The sequence below is a fragment of the Arachis hypogaea genome, chromosome 7 (genome assembly GCF_003086295.3).
Source record: "Arachis hypogaea cultivar Tifrunner chromosome 7, arahy.Tifrunner.gnm2.J5K5, whole genome shotgun sequence".
Taxonomy (NCBI): Eukaryota; Viridiplantae; Streptophyta; class Magnoliopsida; order Fabales; family Fabaceae; genus Arachis; species Arachis hypogaea.
Genome location: NC_092042.1, coordinates 12,420,086 through 12,427,095, shown reverse-complemented (window position 1 = coordinate 12,427,095; position 7,010 = coordinate 12,420,086). Strand labels below are relative to the sequence as shown.

Genomic DNA, 7,010 nt, shown 5'->3' with positions numbered 1-7,010 from the left:
GAATGAAAAAAGAGAAAACAGATGAAAAGAATAACTGTATTTTGTTTGAATCAACGATAAAATTGGATGATGCATAAAAATTAAAAAAAAGTCCTCTAAAAGTAATTAAACTCTTAGTTTTATCATAGCTTAGTTTTAATTCAGGACTTGTGAGTTATGGGCCCACCACGCTTCCGCTGCACCACTCTAATGAATAATGTTAGTTATTCAATTAGATTTATTTATTCCAATAAATATGCAATAGGCACTATTTTAATTTTTATCACTTAGCAAATACCTTAATCTCCATCTTCAATCAAATAAAGCACTTTGCCTGAATTTTATTTTATATATTTATAATAATGGAATAAAAATTTGCCATTCTTATAAGGACAATCATATTTTATTTTTATACTAAATCTTATTTTTACAAGACTATACAATTGCACCTTCTTTCTTTTGCAACTACATATATTCCACAATATGAATTTATTTTCATCTTTAAAATCATTTCTCCGCCTTAAAAATATAGAAAAATATTATATTTGTATTTTCATTGTTTCTTTCATATTTTAAACAAATACTTTATCAATTTAACCGTTAAAATAAAAAAATATGATAAAAAAATTAGCTAACTAGTTTAATCACTTTCAACATTTTTTTCATGGTCGGTATTATTTAGAGACAACTGAATAAAGAACAAATCCCCCTTCTACTCAATCAATCTATTGCTTGTAAAGTATCTATTAAATAAGAGTAGCAATGAATAAGGTAAGATTTGGACTCTAATCTAATTCTATTCGTGGATTAAAACTTTTTTAAAACTTAAAGTGATCTGGTTGTTGGTGCATGAAAGAGGAGTCATCATACTAAGTGCAGGAAGAAAATCATAATCACTAATCTTACACATAATGGAAGTCACTCTATTTTTGAACACTCTACACACTATCCATCCTTCTTCATGAGGAATAGCAGGCATCACAGTTTGATCGGTTTTAAGACGATATTCATGCATGATTCAATCAGATGCGGATGCGAGGTGGGGACACGGATGTGGTGGCGTCGGCTTCGGTTGCGTGGACAGCGACGCAAGATGCAGATGTGGCGGCGGGCATAGGCAGCGAGGTTCTGACTGCATCTGAACGGCATTAGCGGAGAACGACGACGGTACTGATGGGCATTCATGGTGCACACGTCAGCGTCAGCTGGAGCTATGGGCTACGATGGCGGGTGTCTGTTGCGGCGCGACACCAATGAGAGAGGATGGAGAGGGAGAGCGAGACCGATTGGAGGTGTTCGTAACTGTTTGTAATCCTTATTTGCTTTGTATTTGAAATTTGAAATAATTTTGTAATTAATTAATTTAATTATCATTTAATGTTAATTTCAAAAATATTTTCATTGTACACATTGTACACTAATTATATTGGCTCCTCATACTTTCTCAAACTTTTTTAAAACTTAACCTTACCCTATTTGCGGATCTCTCAATCCTAATCCTACCCACATCCTAAAGTTCTTAACTCTATCCTACTCGACTCTATCTGCAGAAAAATAAAAAAATTAAATAAATATAAAATTTAATCATTTCATATTTCATACAAATTAATAAAATAAAAATAAAAACTAAGTTCAAATTAAAATTAAAAAGAATAAAATTTTAAAAAAATTTAACATAAAATTACAAATAGCATGATAATCAAATTTTTAATAAAATTAAAATAACACAAATAAAAATAAACATCTTATCACTCTTCTTTTAACTTTAAATTCTTGCAACATTACTCTTTATATAACAAATGTATTAAATTAATATTTTAAATTATTAGTTTAGTAGTTACTTTGAGTTCTTACAAAATGGAGGTTATGGGTTCAATACCCACTTTTTTTTACTATACATATAATTTTTAAATATATATTATCGGGCGCGCTACACATTCATGTTACCAAGTTGGTCCAAGGCCAAATAGAGTCACGCACATTAATGACGAGTGAAAATACGCGCCCGGAAACCCTTTGTTATTTCGTGCTCATTATGAAAAAACATTACTTCTTCCTCAACACGAAACCGCTACACGAAATCGCTCCTTCTCTTCGAATCTCTCTCAAAATCACTCAAATTTCAGTCACAATCTCTGCAAAAATCACTACTAGAGAAGAATCGTGAGAAGATTTGGCAAAGAACAACCAGAAATGAACGAAAACAGCAACAGCGATTCGCCTTCCTCCTCTTCCTCATTCTTCTCCTTCTTTTTCGTGTTCCTTCTTCTTCATGTGTTTTCTCCTTATCTTCATTCTTTTGTTATTATTGCTGCTATATTTTTTTTTGTCTTTTAATCTTTCTCTCCCTGGTGAAGAAGTAGTAGAAGGTGAGGAAGAAGAGTTTTGAATTATGCAGAACAGAAATGAATCAAAATGGCCAACTCCACTGAACCGAATATCATTCATGTGTTGAATAAAACGTCATAAACATTTAATCATCAAGAAAAATATTTCTACATGCACAAGGACTCAATTGAACACACTAACAATCAAGTAAATCAAAATGAGCAACTCCACTGACCCGAGCAACATTCATGTGCTGAATAAAACGTCATAAATATTCAATCATCAAGAATAGTATTTTTTCATGCAAAAGAAGTCAATTAAACACATAACAATCAAGTGAACCAGAATGGTCAACACCACTGAACCGAACACCAATCATGTGCTGAATAAAACGTGATAAGCATTCAATCAGTAAGAAAAATATTTCTGCATGCACAAGGACTCAACTGAACACATTAACAATCAAATGAATCAAAATGAGCAACTCTACTTAACCGAGCAAAATGTTAGTGTTGTTGGTGATGATTATAACGAAAAAAGAAGAAGAATCTGCGTGCACAAAGAATAAGAAGCAGAAGAACCTATGTGCGCGAATTTGAAAGAAGAAGGAGGAGGAGGAAGAGGAGGAGAAATACTATTCTTGTTGATTGAAAGTTGATCACCATTTATTCACCACATGAACATTGTTCGGTTCGGTGGCCTTTGTGATTTTGATTCACCAAATGAATATTGTTCGGTTCGGTGGCCTCCTTTTACTTTGTTCAGAGTTTAAGATTATTGTGATAGCATGCAACAATCATTTCCTAGCTGTCTTAACGTAATAACCTCATTCAACTGAAAACGCAAGAAGAGAACAAGGTTTACATTGAGAAAGATTTATCATACAACAGAAGGTTTACGTTATATACGTTATATGAGGCGCATGTATAACAAACGCATAAGGGGGTTGGGGAGACGCATCTGATTGAAGTTACTTGGATAGCTTGGATAAAAAAATGACATGAATATAGAGCTTTTTCGATATATTATATAATTAGGGGTGACAAAGCGGGCCAGTCCTCCCCGTTCCGCCAAAGTGATATGGGTTGAACATGCTATCCCATCCCGTCAAAGGGCGGAGTGGTGGGTTAGTGGACCGGCCCGCCTTCTCTTTCTTTTCTTTTTTTTTTAAATAATCTATATTAAATATAACACAGTCTAGTATTCAAAATCAAAATAGTAATTCGGAGGACAAACAGAATAAAAAATAATAAACTAAAATAGAAACAAAAGAATTAGGGATAAGTAAAAAATTAGAGACAAATTAGCACCTATAATAGAATCAAATGTTCCACAACAGAACTAGTTTAGTAACATTTTAACAATAAAAGATAAAAAAATCTTCAACCGGATGAATCTGAAAAATTGCTTGAGTGAGAGGTTGGCCGATTGGGGGAGCGCTACCGCAGTTGGACCGTGATTGATGGCTGAGTTGAGACACAGAAATTGTCGGTGCACGTTGAGGGAGGAGGAGAGAGACAATTCAACGGAGGGAGATCGCCGTCGCTGATGCTTGCTAGACTGAGAGAGAGCGCCTTTGGCCTTCGGCTTTGCGGCTGACATGTGAGGGAGAGAGAGAGAGAGGCGAGGCCGGGACGGAGAGAAACACAAGGACGCTGGTGTACTACGAGACAGAGAGCTAAGTTGTCATTGCCGCGGTGATTCCGATGTATTATGGGCTCTGGGCAACTTCGATCCGAGAGGGAAAGAAAGAGAGGAAAGGTCACCGAGTGTGCCACCGATGTTCTGAGCTGTTGCGGCTTTGCAATGCTGCATTGCTACCTGTGACCGCGTGAGAGAGAAAGAGAAAAAAAAATTATCAGCTCGCTTGGCCAGCCCACCCTGCTCTGCCAAAGCTCGCCAGTTTGGCGGTACAGTTTTGACGGTTTGACTTGGTGGATTCGGCCCATTTTACCACCGTTATATATAATATATTAAGAATATGAGTAAGATAGAATAGGATATATCTGCACCCAATCCTACCCACAAATAAATTCTACGTACATTCTATTCTACCTGCAGCGAATCAGATAGACAACTTACCCAATTAAATAAAGTCAGATTGAATATTTGTAGATAGGGTACATGTCAGCCCTGGTATCAACATTTTGATACATGATAAATTGATTATAGAAGTAGAACAACATAAATAATACATGTTTTAAATAGTTGAACCAGTTCTAATGTGAAGAATGCTTCAATTTTTCATATGGTAATCTACAAAGGAAAGCCAAATATTAAACTTTGAAGAAAAATCATTCTTGTGGAATTATTAGTAGATAATATAAGTAAAAAATAAAAATACTAGTTAGTTGACACATATATCCACATAATTTAAGACTTTGCTACACAGATAATCCTCTAGTTGGCAGTTCAACTATGTTCTTTAACTTAGAAAGATTATGTATAGTTTAATATAGAAAGAAAACTAAATAAATTTAGTTATTTTTTTATCAACCATATATTATATAATTATCATCTCTTTTTAAGTAAGCTTTCTTCTCCAAATAAACTTATGTCTCTCTTATTTTTGTAGTTCTGTTTGAATTTGAAGGCAGTTAGAAAATGCTTCTTAGAAAGAGCTTAGCACACACATACCCTCATTCAGTTAATACTTACAGGATATCATTAATTTCATGGATTCTGACAACAATAACAAGCAAATTTAGAATCGTTCCCTGCACTACATATGTATATATAATATATAGTATGTATTGAATGAGTTTGTAACTTATATACATTCCAGAGAAAACCACGTTTGCAAAGGTTCAAATTAAAATCTGACCATGACGAAACAGATCTCATTATAGCTATCTGTGCAATATCATATATAAAATTAATTTACTCAAGAATTGGATGAAACTCAAAAACTTGGTAAAATTAAAGGGTAAAAGTAAAGCAGATAATAATAATAATAATAATAATAATAATAATAATAATAATAATAATAATAATAATAATAATGTTATCCCAAATATCCATGAAGTAAAAGCAATGAGTAAATGGTACACAACAAAGTACAGACATAAACACATAGGTGATGAGCTTTTGCAGGCTGAGTGTTTTATTTGTAGTACAAATAAATCAGATCACACCGCACAGCAGCAGAAGAAAGGTATATTATGAAAGGACACAAATAATAATCCATAGTCACTGTAACATTGTTATACCTCAAAATGCCACAACATTCACCATTATTAATTAAATTAAATCATTCAATGGCATGCATCAATCTTTATAACAATGAATAGTATCACAAAAATTAGATAACTCTGTTTCCAGATGGTTTATTTAGGGCTCCCAATAATAATTGTTCTAGTAATAGAAAGCATTTAACTACTGATTAAATTAAATTAATAAAAGAATAACCTTTTAATTGCTCCAAGCTGGTGGTAGTAGTAGTCAATAGCCATTTATTGCCGCTGCAGCATCATCAAGATTCTCATATCTATCAAGTTAATTAAAGGGGGAAATTGGATTAACTAATTAAGCAAAATTAAAGGCAAGGCACGCAGTAATCAACTAAAGCTATGTGAATCTTGATGATGCTCCATCGGCAAACAGTGACTGGTTTCTTGATGCAAAAGAGAGCAATCATCATGAGCCCTAACCCTAGTTAATTAAGAGCTGAAAAGGATCGAAGAAGAAAGAAGCGAAGCAAGGAAGGGTTAAGATAGAGGTGAAATAGAAAGAAGGCATAAAGGGTGTATATATAGAGGAAATAATGATAGTGTGTGAGTGAGGCTTATAGTAAGATCTGACAGTTACAGAGAGAGTGATAGTGATTATTTGGGAAAAACGAATAAGGGAAGTTGTTGCGTCTTCAAATGAAGATAAGAAAGTGTTTTAATTTCTTTCTTTCTCTTTCCCTTTTCCTTTTAGGGTTTCTATTTCACAAACCCCTCCTTCCATTCTTACTCCTTTTCCCCTTTTTCCATTCTTTTCAAACTTACTTTATCACTATCTATCTCTTCTCAATCTCATACAGTCTTTCACTTCACTTCACTTTTTCTTTTTTCCTTTTAAATTACAAGAGTTTTAATTTTTATGTAATTATCTTGAACATCACTATTCTTTTAAATTATTATTCACGTAATACATACAAAATTAAAAATGATTATTTTTATTAATATTATATTATATAATTAAATATATGTGTGATGTTCTTTTATATTAAAAGTATTAAATTTATAATGCAAAAAGTATAAAACCATTTTAAACAACAAAGAATTATATGTATAAAAAATTAGTTATCGAATTAATTATTATGTATTTATGTATAAAAATATGTAATATTTAATTTATTTTTAATAAATATTTTTATTTTATTATATATTTTATATAAATGGTTCATTTTTGTATGTACACTTAATTTAATATTTCTTTTAACTGAATATTCACAAAATAGTTATAAAAAGTAGTTTGTTTTTGTGATGTTATCGGTGCATAATCATCAAAATTAAATTAAAATTAAAATTTATTTTTCTAAATTTTATATACTATTATTATTATTCAATTCGGTTAATTAGCTTATCGATCTATGGTCCCTCATCGACATACATCCATTACTCCTGCTCTCATGTTTTTAATCACTCAATTAATTAACTAATTAATTAATCTATTTGTTGCTCTACTCAGCCAATTTCCCTCATTAAGCTTTGTTC

General features: G+C 32.3%; 1 long non-coding RNA gene across 1 annotated transcript; it reads right to left on the bottom strand.

Annotated features, from left to right (window-relative positions):
- Positions 1-3,599: 3,599 nt before the first annotated feature.
- Positions 3,600-6,283, bottom strand: LOC140174456 (uncharacterized). Its single transcript, XR_011863681.1, has 2 exons — positions 5,716-6,283; positions 3,600-4,128 (listed from the first exon to the last, which is right to left on the bottom strand). It is a non-coding gene; the product is annotated as an uncharacterized lncRNA (long non-coding RNA).
- Positions 6,284-7,010: the final 727 nt, after the last annotated feature.